At 40.3% G+C, this 14,351-nt stretch overlaps 1 protein-coding gene across 1 annotated transcript in view; it reads left to right on the top strand.

Annotated features, from left to right (window-relative positions):
- The first annotated feature begins 1,897 nt into the window (after nucleotides 1-1,897).
- Nucleotides 1,898-14,351, top strand: part of KPNA1 (karyopherin alpha 1 (importin alpha 5)) — a 124,136-nt gene continuing 111,682 nt past the window's right edge. Inside the window, exon 1 of the mRNA XM_006869355.1 lies at nucleotides 1,898-2,069. The gene's annotated coding sequence lies outside the window, so the exon portion shown is untranslated. The remainder of the gene's footprint in view (nucleotides 2,070-14,351) is intronic.

Genomic DNA, 14,351 nt, shown 5'->3' with positions numbered 1-14,351 from the left:
GTACCTTCGAGTCGGTTCTGACCCATAGCGACCCTGAACAGGGTTTCCAAGGCAGAAAGCCTCATCTTTACGGGAGCAGAAAGCCTCATCTTTCTCCCTTGGAGCAGCTGGTAGTTTCGAACTGCTGACCTTGTGGTTCACAGCCTGATTCGTAAATACTACGCTACCAGAGCTCCTATATATATGGTATATTTGGTATTTGTGGTATATATATGTATATATACACATACATATGTATACCACAAAGTCAAAGTCATACATATATATGTGTGTGTGGTGTGTGTGTGTTTATGTTATTGTTAAGTGCCATCCAGTCAATTCGGACCCATAGTGACCCTGTATAGGGTTTCCAAGGAGTGGCTAGTGAGCTTGAACTTTGTGGTATATATATATATATATTGCACATGTGCATCAAATATATACATATATATATTTCACTGGTTTTGCTTCCTTGAAAACCCAGCCTAAGCCAGCTGGACTATATGAAGAACATGACATCAGAATTGGAGGAAGGCTCAATATACAGATGACACAACCTTGCTTGCTGGATATGAAGAGGATTATTGATGAAGATCAAAGAGTACAGCATTTAGTAAGGATTACAACTCAGTGTAAAGAAAACAAAAATATTTACAACTGGATCAGTAAACATCATGATAAACAGAGAAAGAAAATTGAAATTGTCAAGAATGTCACTTTACTTGGACCCACAACCAATGATTATGGAAGCAGCTGTCAAGAAATTCAACGACATACTGCATTAGGCAAATATGCTGAACAAGACCTCTTTAAATAACAAATATGTCACCTTGAGGACTAAGGTACTCCTGACTCAAACACGGTATTTTTAATCTCCTCATATGGATGTGAAAACTGGATAACAGATAAGGAAGACCAGAGAAGTGATGCATTTGAATTATGGCATTGGTGAAGAATGCCATGGACTGCCAGAGAACCACGATATCTGTCTTGGAAGAAATACAATCAGAATGCTTCTTAGAAGTGAGGATGGCATGACTTTGCATCACATACTTTGTACTTGTCATCAGGAGAGTCCAGTCCCTGGAGAAGCACATCATGCTTAGTAGAGGGTCAGTGAATAAAAGGGAAACCCTCAATGAGATAGATTGACACAGTGGCTGCAGCAATGTGCTCAACATGACAACAACTGTGAGGGTGATGTAGGACTGGGCACTGTTTTGGTTGTGCATAGGACTGCTCAGAGTAGGAGTCAACTCCACTGTACCTAACAACTACAACAACAACATATTAACAGGCAATGAGGATAGGAAAGAACTAGAAAAGGAATGCATCGGTGCTTCCTGAAACCTGGAAGCATGTGAACTCCTTTTACCTGAGGCCATTAACTTTGAACACTTTTTAATACTCCCTTGGACTTCAATCATTCCATCGTTCTTTCAATAAACATGTAATTAGGGTGTGGCGCTGTAGGATAAGTACTGGACTGTTAACTGCAAGGTCTGCAGTTCAAACCCACCAGCCACTCCTTGGAAACCCTATACAGGGTCTCTATTAGTTGGAACCGACTCTCTGGCACTTAACAACAGGTACAAAGGCTAGATATGGACAGAGAGGTAAGTGAGCTTCAATCCGCATTGGAAAAGCTTAGCGAAGACAGGTTTGTAAAAATAACTTTACAATATATGGTAAGAAGTACCATCTCTGTCACTCCTTGACGATTCTATAACCCAAGCCATCCATAGGGAATCTTATTGCCGACCCTAGCTCTTTACTGGCTCGAGGCTCAAGGCGATTTGCCTACAGTTCACCGACAGACCACTGAAAGACTACATTTCCCGGCAGCCTCTGCAACAGGGCGTTGGAGGGGTGCACGCAGGCGCGCGGACCAGCCCCCGCACGCAGGCGCGCTGTGGAAGCCGGCTGAGCTGAGTCTCACTGCTCTGTGCGCGGCGGCGGAGAGCCAGGCCTGGTAAGCACTGCCGCGGAGCCGGCTGGCTCTTGAAGGTTGTGCGCAGAAGAGGTACAGCGGCCGGGCAAGCGAGCGGCTCACCTCAGAAGTGGCACCAGGATCGGTTGCCGTGAGCCTGGTGAGTGTTGGGGCCTGGCGGTAGCGGCCCCTCCCCCTACCACGGTGGCTCCTGCTGTCCTCGGCGGGACCGGGAGAGGCCCAGAGACGAGGGCGTGCGCCGGCCGGGGCTCGAGCTCAGGTCCCTGGGCTCGGGCGTTGGCGGCGCGCCCGTGCGTCACGGGCTCGGCTGTCCTAACGGCCGCGCGGCCGGCACTGGGGAGGGGGGGGGTGGGGAACGCTGGTGTGATCGCCGTCAGGAACGCCGGTCGAGGCGGGGCGGGGCGGCGCGGCGGCGGAGCTGGAAGCGGCGCCGGGGACTGCGGGGTGCCGAGGCGGCGCGGCGGGGCGGGGGTGAGGAGAGCGCTCAGGCTGCGCCGCGGGCGGGTGGGCGGGGGTGGGCAGCGCGGAGTGCTGTGACAGAGGCAGGCGGGAGCACGACTGGCGTGTAAAAAATCCTCACCAAGGTTGGCAGGGGCCGTTTTGGGATTTGACAAGTTACACAGCCCAGCGGGAGCCGCTGGCAGAGCGGCCTGGCAGGGGGCGGAGGGAGAAGGACTGCAGTTTACAGATGTCATAACAACACGGGCCGACGGCGGCCGACAGGGGTGTGGTAATTATAGGAATGACAGAACTTGGTGTGTGCATTGGGTGTGTAAGTGAGGATGCGAGGGAAACAGCGATTAGATTAAGCTCTGAATGTGAGAAAATTGAAGGGAGTCATCATGAAGGAACGTTTTGGGGTTCATTGGAAGTATTTAATACTCCGTTTTTAAATAAAAAATTTCAAAATGATTGATCTTTTTAAAGGCCCAGACTTAGAATAAATAATAAACGATTCTGAAATATTTTCTAAAAGCACTACTCAGTATTAATATTTCCATTCATCTCAAGCGGTTTCTTAAAGACCCCATTTCTTACCTCTACATGGGTGGAGAGGTGACTCCCCCACACCTTCCCCTCCTTCTTGCGTTAAGATTTATTTCTGACATTTTTCTTGATTTTGTAGTATTTTGAAAGTAATCCATAAATTATTTTTCTCATTTTAAAGATTGAAGAGAGGACATTTTCTCACAGGAAAGTGAGAATTAATTCTATTGCATTCTACTTAAATAATTTAGTCTTGTTTTTGTTGTTGGTGCCATCTAGTCAGTTCCAACCCATAGCGACCCTGTATAGGGTTTCCAAGGGGCTACTGGTGAGCTTGAACCGCCGACCTTGCTGCTCAAACCGATCTTTCGGTCCAGTGCTAATTCTTATAGCGCCACATATGCTTTTAATATGGAAGACATCAGAAGAAGTAGAGGAATGAACAATTATTGAGCTATTAGGGTATTGTAGATACTTTACATATATTAAAACATTTGATACTTAGAGTAACTGTAAAGTAGATTTTCTTTAAGTAGATATCAATTTTTCCTGTTACATAGACAAAAACATTGAAGGTCAGGGAAGTTAAGTAACTTATCAAAAGTCAGCCAGGCCTTATTGGAACCAGCTACAGAACCTAAAGTAATTTCCATTGTAAGAATTATTTCTCCTTTGCTTCAGTACTTAGTGGTCTTATTTCATTTATTCAATTTATGGAGTGATTGACTGTGTGCTTCAGACTGGGGGTATAGTCATGATCAAGACATTGTCCCTGTCCTCATGGAATGTATAGTGTAGTCTTTGGTGGTGGTGGTGGTGGTTATGTGCCGTAGAGTCGGTTCCAACTCATAGCGACCATGTACAGGGTTTCCAAGGCTGTAAATCTTTACGGGAACAGAAAACCTCATCTTTCTCGTGCGGAACAGCTGGTAGATTTGAACTGCTAACCTTGCGGTTCACAGCCCAATTTGTAACCACTAGTATATAGTGTAGACTAATAAGCAATTAATACAAAATATGAACTGCATGACATTTTATCAGTCATCATAGTTGAGCAGAATCTAAAGCATTCCACATAGCAAAGGGAGTTTAGCATAATTCTTGAGTTTACAGTCTAATAGGGACTCAAAACATATTTGTAAAAACCTAAAATGAACCAAATGACCTGAAATAAACCTATTCCCTGAAATCAATGTGCTCGAATAATGTTAAAGTTATAGGAATTTCTTTCTCATAGTAATTTTTTCATAGAACTATGATTTAATATTATACTTTTATCTAGGCTGACATATATGAAAACATCTTTTTGTCATTGAAGTCAGAGAACACTATTGATTGATCTTTATACATAGAAACCTTAGAGACAGATTTTTCTGAAGAGCTCAGCACTAGTCTCCCCCCATCCCTTTTTTGGTCATTTTAATTTATATTCTTTTAAACAAATAACTTATTAGATGGTGGTGGTTTTAAAGCCATTTTGTTTCTCTTTACTCTTTGACAGGCTTAGTACTGAGTTGTGTAGAGTTTTTGTAATTTTTCTTAGCCTCAATTATGTTGTAAATTATTTTATGACAGCCTGGAATTGTGCTCAGTTTTTTTTCTTTACTTTTTTTTTCCAGTTCTCTCTTGTCCTTTCATTATTTTTTTTTTACCCTTACATTTGAATGCAGGGATTACATTTATCGTTTTTTATCTCCACTGCCTTAGCGTAGTGTTAGTTTAATCAATGCTTAAATACAGTTTTGATGCTTTTATATTGTCTGTGCCCTTAACTTTATCAAATGTAAAGTATATAAAGTAGTATGTGTATGTTGTTGTTATTGTGCCGTCAAGTTGGTTCTGACTCATAGCGACCCTGTATAGGGTTTCCGAGGAGCAGCTGGTGAGTGTGAACTGCCACCTGTGGTTCAAACCCACCTTGCGGTCCAGTGCTTTATCCCACAGTGCCACACCAGGACATAAAGTATGTACTTATGTATAAAGTAGTTTATGTGTAAGCATTATATGAAAATCAACTGAGACTTTGAGCATGCAAGTAAAGATGATCTAGAGATAAAGATAATCCATTATTCTCTTCTGAACCTTACAATCATTTTTAAATCTAAGCAAGATGTTAGTGTTCTATACATTACCTATGTCATATATCACATACACACACTGCGTCTCTTTTCCTCCTAATGTCATTATCACAGGTGTTTTTTTTTTTTATTAAGTCAGTATTGTGTTTGTATATTATTGTTAAGTGCTGTTGACTTGGTTCTGACTCATAGCAACCCTGTATAGTGTTTCTGAGGAGCAGCTTGTGAGTTTTGAACCACTGACCTTGAGGTTGAGTGCTTATCTTAAGACACCACAGCAGGACTTTACAGAATATTATGAATTCAGCCATAATAATGGAAGAAAATGTTGGAAAGGGTAAACTATTCAGTTAGCTGATTTGGACTGATTTCATTTTTTTCTTGCTGTAGTGAGCATGAGATGCCTCCATGCCAACTGGGGAACAAATAGGTCCTGCATTAGAAAATTTTGAAGTCAAATATCAATAATCCAAAGGTGAAGATTAGTGGAAAGTACAGATGGTGGTGTTTGTTGTTGAGGTGTTACAGTGGTACAAACTAGTACAATAGTACAAAATAGTAGAATAGTTAGAAACAGACCTACCTGAAAATATGGTTCTGCCCTAGTGTTGCAGACTAAGTGGGACAGTTCTGAAGAGCAATCCAGGGTGTGGATGGTGGTGGTGGTGGTGGTGGTGGTGGTGTGCCTTAGCGTCAGTTCAGACTCACTGTGACCCTGCATAGGGTTTCTGAGGCTGTAAATATTTATGGAAGCAGAAAGCCTCAAGGGGGATAATCTTCCTCATATACTAAGAATATTGCTGCCATGCTGTTATGATAGTACTGTACTGTTAAATTCAAGGTCAGCAGTTCAGACCCACCAGCCTCTCCTTGGAAACCCTCTACAGAGCGCTCTGAGTCTGAAACAACTCACTGGCACTTACAACAACAACAGCCCTTTGTACTTAGTCTGCTTACTCATCATGATTGCTTTTCTGGCTTGAGGAGGAATGTATACTTAGTTGTCCATGAATCTCTGTACTGTGACCAACAATGCAGTCTGGGGTCAGAATAGGGATTTATAGCTAGGGAATGGAAAGCCAGGCTGAAGGTACTAACATCAATTGAACCCCTACTAATGGGAAAGGACCACATCAGGTGCTTTTACTTCATTATCCTTGCAGAATCCCTTTGAGGAGGAGGTAGGTAAAAGCATGGGTACTTAGGTAACCTGCCCTGTTTCACAGATTAAGTGGTAGAGCTGGAATTCAAACAGAGCTTTCATATTTATAAATTACTTTTGTTGTTATTTGTTGAGAAATCTATTTTAGACATCACTGGGGAATGTCTGAGCAAGATGTTAGTGTTCCATACATTACCTACCTCATGTATCACATACACTGTCTTTTCCATCACAGGCTTTTTTTTTTTTTTTTTTAATCAAGTCAGTATTCAGTGTTTATATATTATTAAGTGCTGCCAAGTTGTTTCTGACTCAGTAATGCTGTATAGTGTTTCTAAGGAGTGGCTAGTGAGTTTGAACCACCAGCCTTGCAGTTTAAACTGACCTTTAGATTGAGTGCTTATCCTAAGGTGCCACACCAGGACTCGATATATTATTGTAACTGTGTAAATATTTACAGTGGAACCTTATTTGTTGTTGTTAAGTGCTGATGAGTCGATTTGAACTGCTAACCTTGCAGTTAGCAGAACATTGCTTTATCCTACAGTGCTATGCCAGGTACTATAATACCATTTTCCTTATTAGCCTTTTTATTCAGGCATTAATACATTTATTTGGTGGTGGTGGTGGTGGTTGTGTGCCATCAAGTCAGTTCCCACTCATAGCAACCCTGTGTAGGGTTTCTGAGGCTGTAAATTTTTACAGGAACAGAAAGCCTCATCTTTCTCCTGAGCAGCAGTTGGTGTATTCCAATTGCTGACCTGTGCTTAGCAGCCCATTGTGTAATCCACTGTGCCACTAGAGCTCCTTTTTTGGGGTTGTTGTTTTTAAGTGCCATTAAGTCGGTTCTGATTCATAGCGACCCTGTATAGGGTTTCCTAAGAGTGGCTAGTGGGTTTGAACCACTGAGTTTGTGGCTCAAATTGACTTTGAGGCCCAGCACATTGGGAGAGGGGAGCTTTATTTTCTGAACCAGCTGTCCACAAATCTGTCCTCTTAATACAATAGGAACTTGTTATTTTTATATCTATTTCACAGTTACTATATTGGGACTTTTCTTTATTGTCTTCCTTTAAATTCCCTTTGCTCCTCTCTCTTATTGGGTTCCCTGTTTTTTGTTTCCCTTGCTTTCTTCTTTCTTAGTTTACTCATTTCCTTGGAGTACATCTTCCATAACTGTCTGTGAAAGAGTATATGTGTAATAAAAACTTTCTGGGATCTCACATGATTTTATCAGTATGGCAAGGATATAAGATTGTAAGCTGAAAATCTTCTTTACCCAAAAATTTAAAGTCATGGCTTTATTGTTTTCTAGTTTACAATGTTGATATTAAAGGTCAACACCATTTTAATTATTTTGTCATTTTAATGTGGCCCTGCACTTTCTTCCCCCAGTTTCTGAATCTTTTAGGATTTTATTAAGTCCTAAAATTCTATGATGTTATGTCTTGGTAGAAGTCTTTTTCATTTGACACTTCATGGGTCCTTCAAGCTGGGAATTCATGTTCTTTGTTTTTGTTTGTTAAGTGCCATTTGAGTTGATTCCTACTCATAGCAACCCTGTATAGGGTTTCCAAGGAACAGCTGATGAGTTTGAACCACTGACCTTGCGGGTCAGTGCATTATCCTGCAGCATCACAGTTCTGGGAAATTTATTATTACTTCTTTTGGACTTCACATTAAAAAAAAAAAGAGCTGTAAGAGTTAATTATGCTTTTCAGTTCTTGATAATACTATCATCAGACCATACAAGGTCCTTTAAATTTTTTTCGTTCATTTCTGAGCTTTACTTCTGTTACCCCTTCCCATAGCTACCTACTTTATTGTTGTTAGTATATCTCTTGATTATGTATATAGTGGTTTGTGTATGTTTTATGTGTATTGTGCTGTGGACCTTGTCTTGTTTCTTTTTTTTAGCTCAACATTGTTTTGGAACTATTTTTGTTTCGTTGTGCATATGTAAAATTGTGTCTAACGAGTATTCTATAGTATGTATCTGTCACATTTTACTTCTTATTCTCTAATGATTGATACCTACCTTGCTTTCTGCCTTCACAAGTACATTGCAGTAAATATACTGTTATTTGTGCATCCTTATGGAAACTATGAGAAATTCTCTGAGATACTCAGTGGGATTCCAGCGTCATAACTTGGAGAATAGTTTATGTGCCGAAGAGCAGTTCAGGGCGTGTTCTTGTTTGTCTACATTTTTGCTGGTCCTTTAGTCTTACCCAACTTTATAATTTTTGTCATTTTGGTTGGTATAAATTTATAAATCATTGTTTCAGTTTATGTTTGCTGGTTATTAATCAGTTTGAAGATCTTTTGTATCCATTCTGGTTTTCCCTTTTGATAATTGCCTACTTTTGTTCCTTTGTGTTTCTTGCCTTATTGGTTTGCAGGAATTCCTTTTCAAGGTTAGGTTTGAGTGGTTTGTTGATTTTAGGCTTAGGAAGTATCTTCTCCCAGTCTATTAATTACGTTCATTGTGTCCCTCATTGAATGGATAATCTAAATGTCATGTAATATTTCCCTGATAATCTCTTCATCAATTTATTTATACTTTTTTAGGAATTTGTATTATTTGGATGTTGGAACTCATAGATTGCTCTTTTAATTTTCTTTCTTTTCTTTCCTGTTTTTCATCACTTTATCTGAGAAATTTCTTCAGTGTTATCTTCCTACCCTTCTATGAGGGTAAGTCAAAAAGTACTACTGCAAAGTTATAGAAAACTTTATTAAGGAAAAATATCAAAAGTGAAATTATTGTTTATCAACATACCGTCCACTTAGATCTATACATTTCTGAAGATTTCCATCTCTCTAACCCTTCCACAAAGGAGCTCTGATAGCTTAGTGGTTACAAGTCTGGCTGCCAACCTCATGGTCAGCAATTTGAAACTACCAGCGGTTCCATGGGAGAAAGATGAGGTGTTTTGCTCCTGTAAAGATTTACAGCCTAGGAAACCCTGTGCAAGGTCACTATGAGTTGGAACCGACTCCATGGTACTCAACTACAACAACCCTTCCACAAAGAATTCGGCCTTCTTCAATGTACACATCAAAATGGCAATTTTTGGCATCCTCAAATTGTTTTCCTTTTAAACATACTTTTTGAAAACAAAAAGTCTGAAGGGGCAGATCAGGACTCAAGAGTAGATGGGGTAAAGTTTTCCAACAAAATGCTCATAGACCAACCACCAGCCCTTGCTGCTCTGGAAGAATTGGTGGGGCTGTATGCCTTGGAGTTGGTTCTACTCTGCATAGGGTTTCCGAGGTGGTAAATCTTTACAGGAGCAGAAAGCATCATCTTTTTCCTCTGGAACGGATGGTAGTTTTGAACTCCCAACTCATAACCATTACACTACCAGAGCTTCCTGAAGAATTAGCAGGTGTATTATTGTGTTGGAAAAATTCCTTGATACAACTTTCCTGATCTTTTTTTCACCAGGGCAGTTTTCAGTTTTCTTAAAATTTTTTTCTAAAAAGCCCCAGTGTTCATCCTGTGTCGTTTGAGAAAATCTGTCTAGATTATGCCTTGGAATTCCAAACAAACAGTCATCCTAACATTCTGAGGCTGACCTCTCTGCCTTGAATTGAACTGGACCAGGTGATCCCCTACTTCCACTCACATGTAGACCAATGTGGTTGCCAGCAAGCTTACATGGTACCTGCTCTTATGTTCCCTTTGAGTTTCAGTCTGGGGGTGGGGGGAGTTTGCTCTGAAGGGACTTGATTGCTTGCCTTGATGGCTTGCTGGCAAACAGCTTGATTGTTCTTGTAATAGTCAAATAGACTGCCATTTTTGTTTTTTCCTATTAGTCTTTCTTTCAAGAAGTGTCTTCTGTTCCTCTAGCTGCTCTGAGCTAGTCTGCATGTCCTTTTAGTGGGAATGTCCCACCTCAGAAGGTTCTGGATAGGGCTCAGGATTCCACCTAAGGTCCTATACACTTCAAAGTCTCTGCAAGAAGCCTATTTCACTGCGTAAGTTCTAGAACCCCTTTTAGGTAATTCAGCCAGTTATAGGCTGAAGATGGGCTTACAAACTTTCTGTAATCATGTTTCCCGATATTCATTCCTGTCCCACTCAAGTGTCTATTTTACAATAGTAGGCAAGGGAAACCAATATCCATAAGATAGTCAAGCATCTTACCATTATTTCCCTTCTTTTACCTGTTTTGACTATGGCTTGATGTCTGTATCACTGAGCCCTGTTGTTCCAAGGTTGAGCATATATCATTATTTACCTCTGTCCCATTTATCCCATGCAAAGCTGCCTAAGTGTTCCCTTATCTACCTTGTTCCTCCACCACCCCCTTATATATTACCCTCTCTTCCTTCTATATTGCCCTCCCCAATACCTGGAACTATGATGTGTCTATCCCCTAACCTGTGCTGTACCATCCTCTCCCTCCCACCCTTGGTAACCAACAAAGAAAATTTTTTCTTTTAATATGGATATCTTTTAAGTTTTTAAAATAATGGTCTTATGCAATATTTGTCCATTTGTGACTAATTTCACTTAGCATAATGTCCTCAAGGTTCATCCATGTTATGTGGTGCTTTGCAGCTTCATTGTTATTCTTCAAGGTAGCATAGTATTCCGTTGTGTGTATGTACCAAAGTTTGTTTATCCATTCTTCCCTTGATGGGCACTTAAGCTATTGTGAATAGTGATGCTATGAACATTGGTATGCATGTATCTGCTTTTGTTCTGGATCATGTTTCTTGTGGATATATACTAAGTAGAGGAATTGCTGAATCATAAGGTATTTCTGTTTCCAAGTTTCTGAGGACACATCATACCATTTTCCAGAGTAGTTGAACCATTCCTACCAGTTTCCACATCTCACATTTAAATTCCCACCAGTCTCCACATCTCACCAGCATTTATTGTCCTCTGCTTTTTTGAACTTCGCTGTTATTACTGGAGTGAAACGATAGATATCTCATTGTTGTTTTGATTTGCATGTCTTTAATGGGCTTCCTTGCTGAAGTGTCTGTTAATATCCTGTGCCCATATTTTAATTGGGTTATTTGTATTTATCTTGTAGAGGTGTTGTAGTTTCCATAGATTTTAGAGATTAGTCTGTGTCTGATATGTCACTGCAAAAGATTTTTCCCATTCTGTGGGCTCGCTTTTTACTCTTGGTGTGAAATCTTTTGATGCACTAATTTTCTAATTTTTAGTGTGTCCCATTCATCTATTTTGTCTTTTGTTTGTACGATTCTTGCAATGTTTGATAGTCTATGTGTGCCCTGTATTATTGTGTTGAAAGATGTTGAATTGGCTCCAACCCATAGTGACCCTCTGTATAGGGTTTCCGAGGAGCAGCTGGTGAGCTTGAACTGCCGACTTTGCAGTTCAGATGGCTTTGCAGTCTGGCGTATTAACCCATTGTTGTTGTTATGTGCCTTGGAGTCGGTTCCGACTCATAGCGACCATGTACAGGGTTTCCGAGGCTGTAAGTCTTTATGGGAGCAGAAAGCCTTATCTTTCTCCCGTGGAACAGCTGGTAGTTTCAAACTGCTGGCCCTGAGGTTAGCAGCCGGATTTGTAACCACTATGCTAATTTGTCCCTATTTTTTCATTGATGACCTGTATAATTCTGAAATTCACATTTAGGTCTTTAATCCATGTTGTGTTGGTTTTTGTATATGGTGTGCGATAAAAGTCTTGTTTTATTCTTTTGCATATTGATTTCCAGTTCTGCCAGCACTGTCTGTTGAAGAGACAATCTCCTCCCCAGTCAGTGTACTTTGCCCCTTTGTCAAAGATCATTTGGCTGTATGTGGTTGGGTTAATTTCTGGATTCTCGATTCTGTTCCATTGATCAATGTGTCTTTCATTGTACCAGTCCCAGGCTGTTTTGACCGCTGTAGCCATGTAGTAAAATTTGAAATCAGGGAGTGAGAGATCTCCAACTTAGTTCTTCTTAAACAGTGCTTTGCTTATCCAGGGATTCTTTCCTAAAGTTTGTAATCTTTTTTTCCATAGGGTTTTTAATGGGTGAGTTTTGTGGGCTTTCTTAAAGATGACCAGGCCTGTCTTCTGAGGCACATATGAGTGAACTTGAACTGTCATCCTTTCGGTTAGTAGCCTAGCATTGTAAACCATTTGCACCACTCATGGATACTATTATACTGTACCATCTTTCACATTGTGTGTACCTGTAGGATAAACACTCGACTGCTAGGTTGGTTTGAACGGCAAGGTTGGTGGTTCAAACTCACTAGCTCCTCCGTAACCCTATACAAGGTGGTGTCTGTGAATGGGAACAGACATGGCAGCACTTAACAGTTGCTCTCTTGATTGCTGTATTTCCTCCAGTTTCCTTTGTTTCTATTACTTGTTTTTCTTTATAGAGGTTTCCCCCAAATGTCTGGTAATCTTAGGGCTGCCTATTCATATTTAAGAGTGATGTGCCAGAAAATGAAAGGAAGCTCTATGGTGTGGTTGGCTGAAGGGTGGGCAGGGTAGCCGGTACCTTTTATTGGAAGCACTTGTAGGTTTTTCTCTCTTGGGCTGGTCAGTTTCCTTGAGAAAGAGAGCTTCTATCTCAAGAAGATGTAGTTGAATTGAGCAACATTTTATTCTGCTGTATACTAGGTCTCCTTGACTTGTAGTTGACTCTACAGCAGCAACAAATGTTTGTGTAGAGGATGTGCTGCCATGTTTTGAGAACTTACAGAAAAAGAGCTGGCATTCCCACTGTTATTTCTGTTCATGTAAGTTGGTTTTCAGTATGGCACCACATCCCTACTTGAACCTAGTGTCCCCCGTTTTTGAGCTTCTTGAGTTTAGCTTCTTTATAATAATCTCAGTTTGTATAGGTGCTGAGGAGGGAGAGTTGCCTGACTGCAGAATAGAGTTGGAAATCTGGAACTGTTTTGAAACTTAACTAATTGTCCAGCTTTTTACCTGTTCTTCACTCTGCCTTAGAATTACCTGGGGACTTATTTTTGTGAATCTGCTGTTTACCGACAGTATGAATCAGCTTGTTTTTTCTTTTCTTTTTACAGGTTTTTAGGCTTCAGAAAGTTATAGTTTGCTAAATACAACACCTTTTACCCATCTGCTTTATAGCTTCAGAAAGGTCTTGTCTTTCCACATCTGTGATTATCTCCTTTCCTAGTCTCTTTATCCTTGTGGTTTATACCTTTTAAAAAGTTGTTTCTTACCATTTTAGGGCAGGCTAATCTACCGTGTTCATTTTATTTCTTTACACAAAGTTTTTCTGATCTATTTTTTCTTCTTATAAGCACTTGAGTGACTAAGAATTGAAGATTAAATTTCTGCCTTCGAGTTGTTAGTATGATTTGGGAAAAAAGATGCTCCTTAACTGTGCTAATTCTGAATTTGAAATTTGAAAATGTTCATAAATGTACATGTTATTAGCTGCTGTCAAATTGCCGCTGATCATAATGGCTCTGTGCACAACAGAATGAAACATTGCTCCATCCTTACCTAGCAATCGAGTGCTTATCTTACAGATAAATACAGTGCTCAGTCTGGCTACAGTTGTGTTATGTTTGAGCCCATTGTTGCAACGTCTAAGTCAGTCCATATCCTTGGGGGTCTTAATCTTTTTTGCTGGCCCTTTACCAAGCATGATGTTCTTTTCTAGGGTCTGGTCCCTCCTGATACCATGTAAAGTACATGAGATGAAATCTCCCATCCCCACTTCTGAGGTGCATTTCGACTGTATTTCCTCTTAAGACAGACTTGTTTGTTCTCCTTTTGGCAGTGTATGGTATTTTTAATATTCTTCATCAACACCATAACTCAGATGCATCACTTTTTCTATAGTCTTTCTTATTCATTGTCCAGTTTTCATACCCATATGAGGCAATTGAAAATAACATGGCTTAGGGTCTGGTGCCTTTTAGTTTTCAAAGTGATATCTTTGTTTTTAAACATTTTAAAGAGGTCCTGGGCAACAAATTTGACCAGTACAATAATGTACTTTGGGTTTTTTGGTTTTCTTTTTTTTTTTTTTTTAATGTTTTATTGTAAATTATGTGATAGTTTACATGGGAGAACATTAGTTTTACATTCATTCTATTGTTTATCATATCATGGCCATGATTACAATCCCCTCCATGCATCGTGAACCAACCAAAGGGTATACACCACAAGCATGTCCCCCGGTCATCACACAGCCCCTCTCCCTCTCTGGGTCTAAAGTCCCCA

This window comes from Chrysochloris asiatica, unplaced genomic scaffold (genome assembly GCF_000296735.1).
Source record: "Chrysochloris asiatica unplaced genomic scaffold, ChrAsi1.0 scaffold00130, whole genome shotgun sequence".
Lineage (NCBI taxonomy): Eukaryota > Metazoa > Chordata > Mammalia > Afrosoricida > Chrysochloridae > Chrysochloris > Chrysochloris asiatica.
This window is presented reverse-complemented; position numbering and strand designations above follow the sequence as displayed.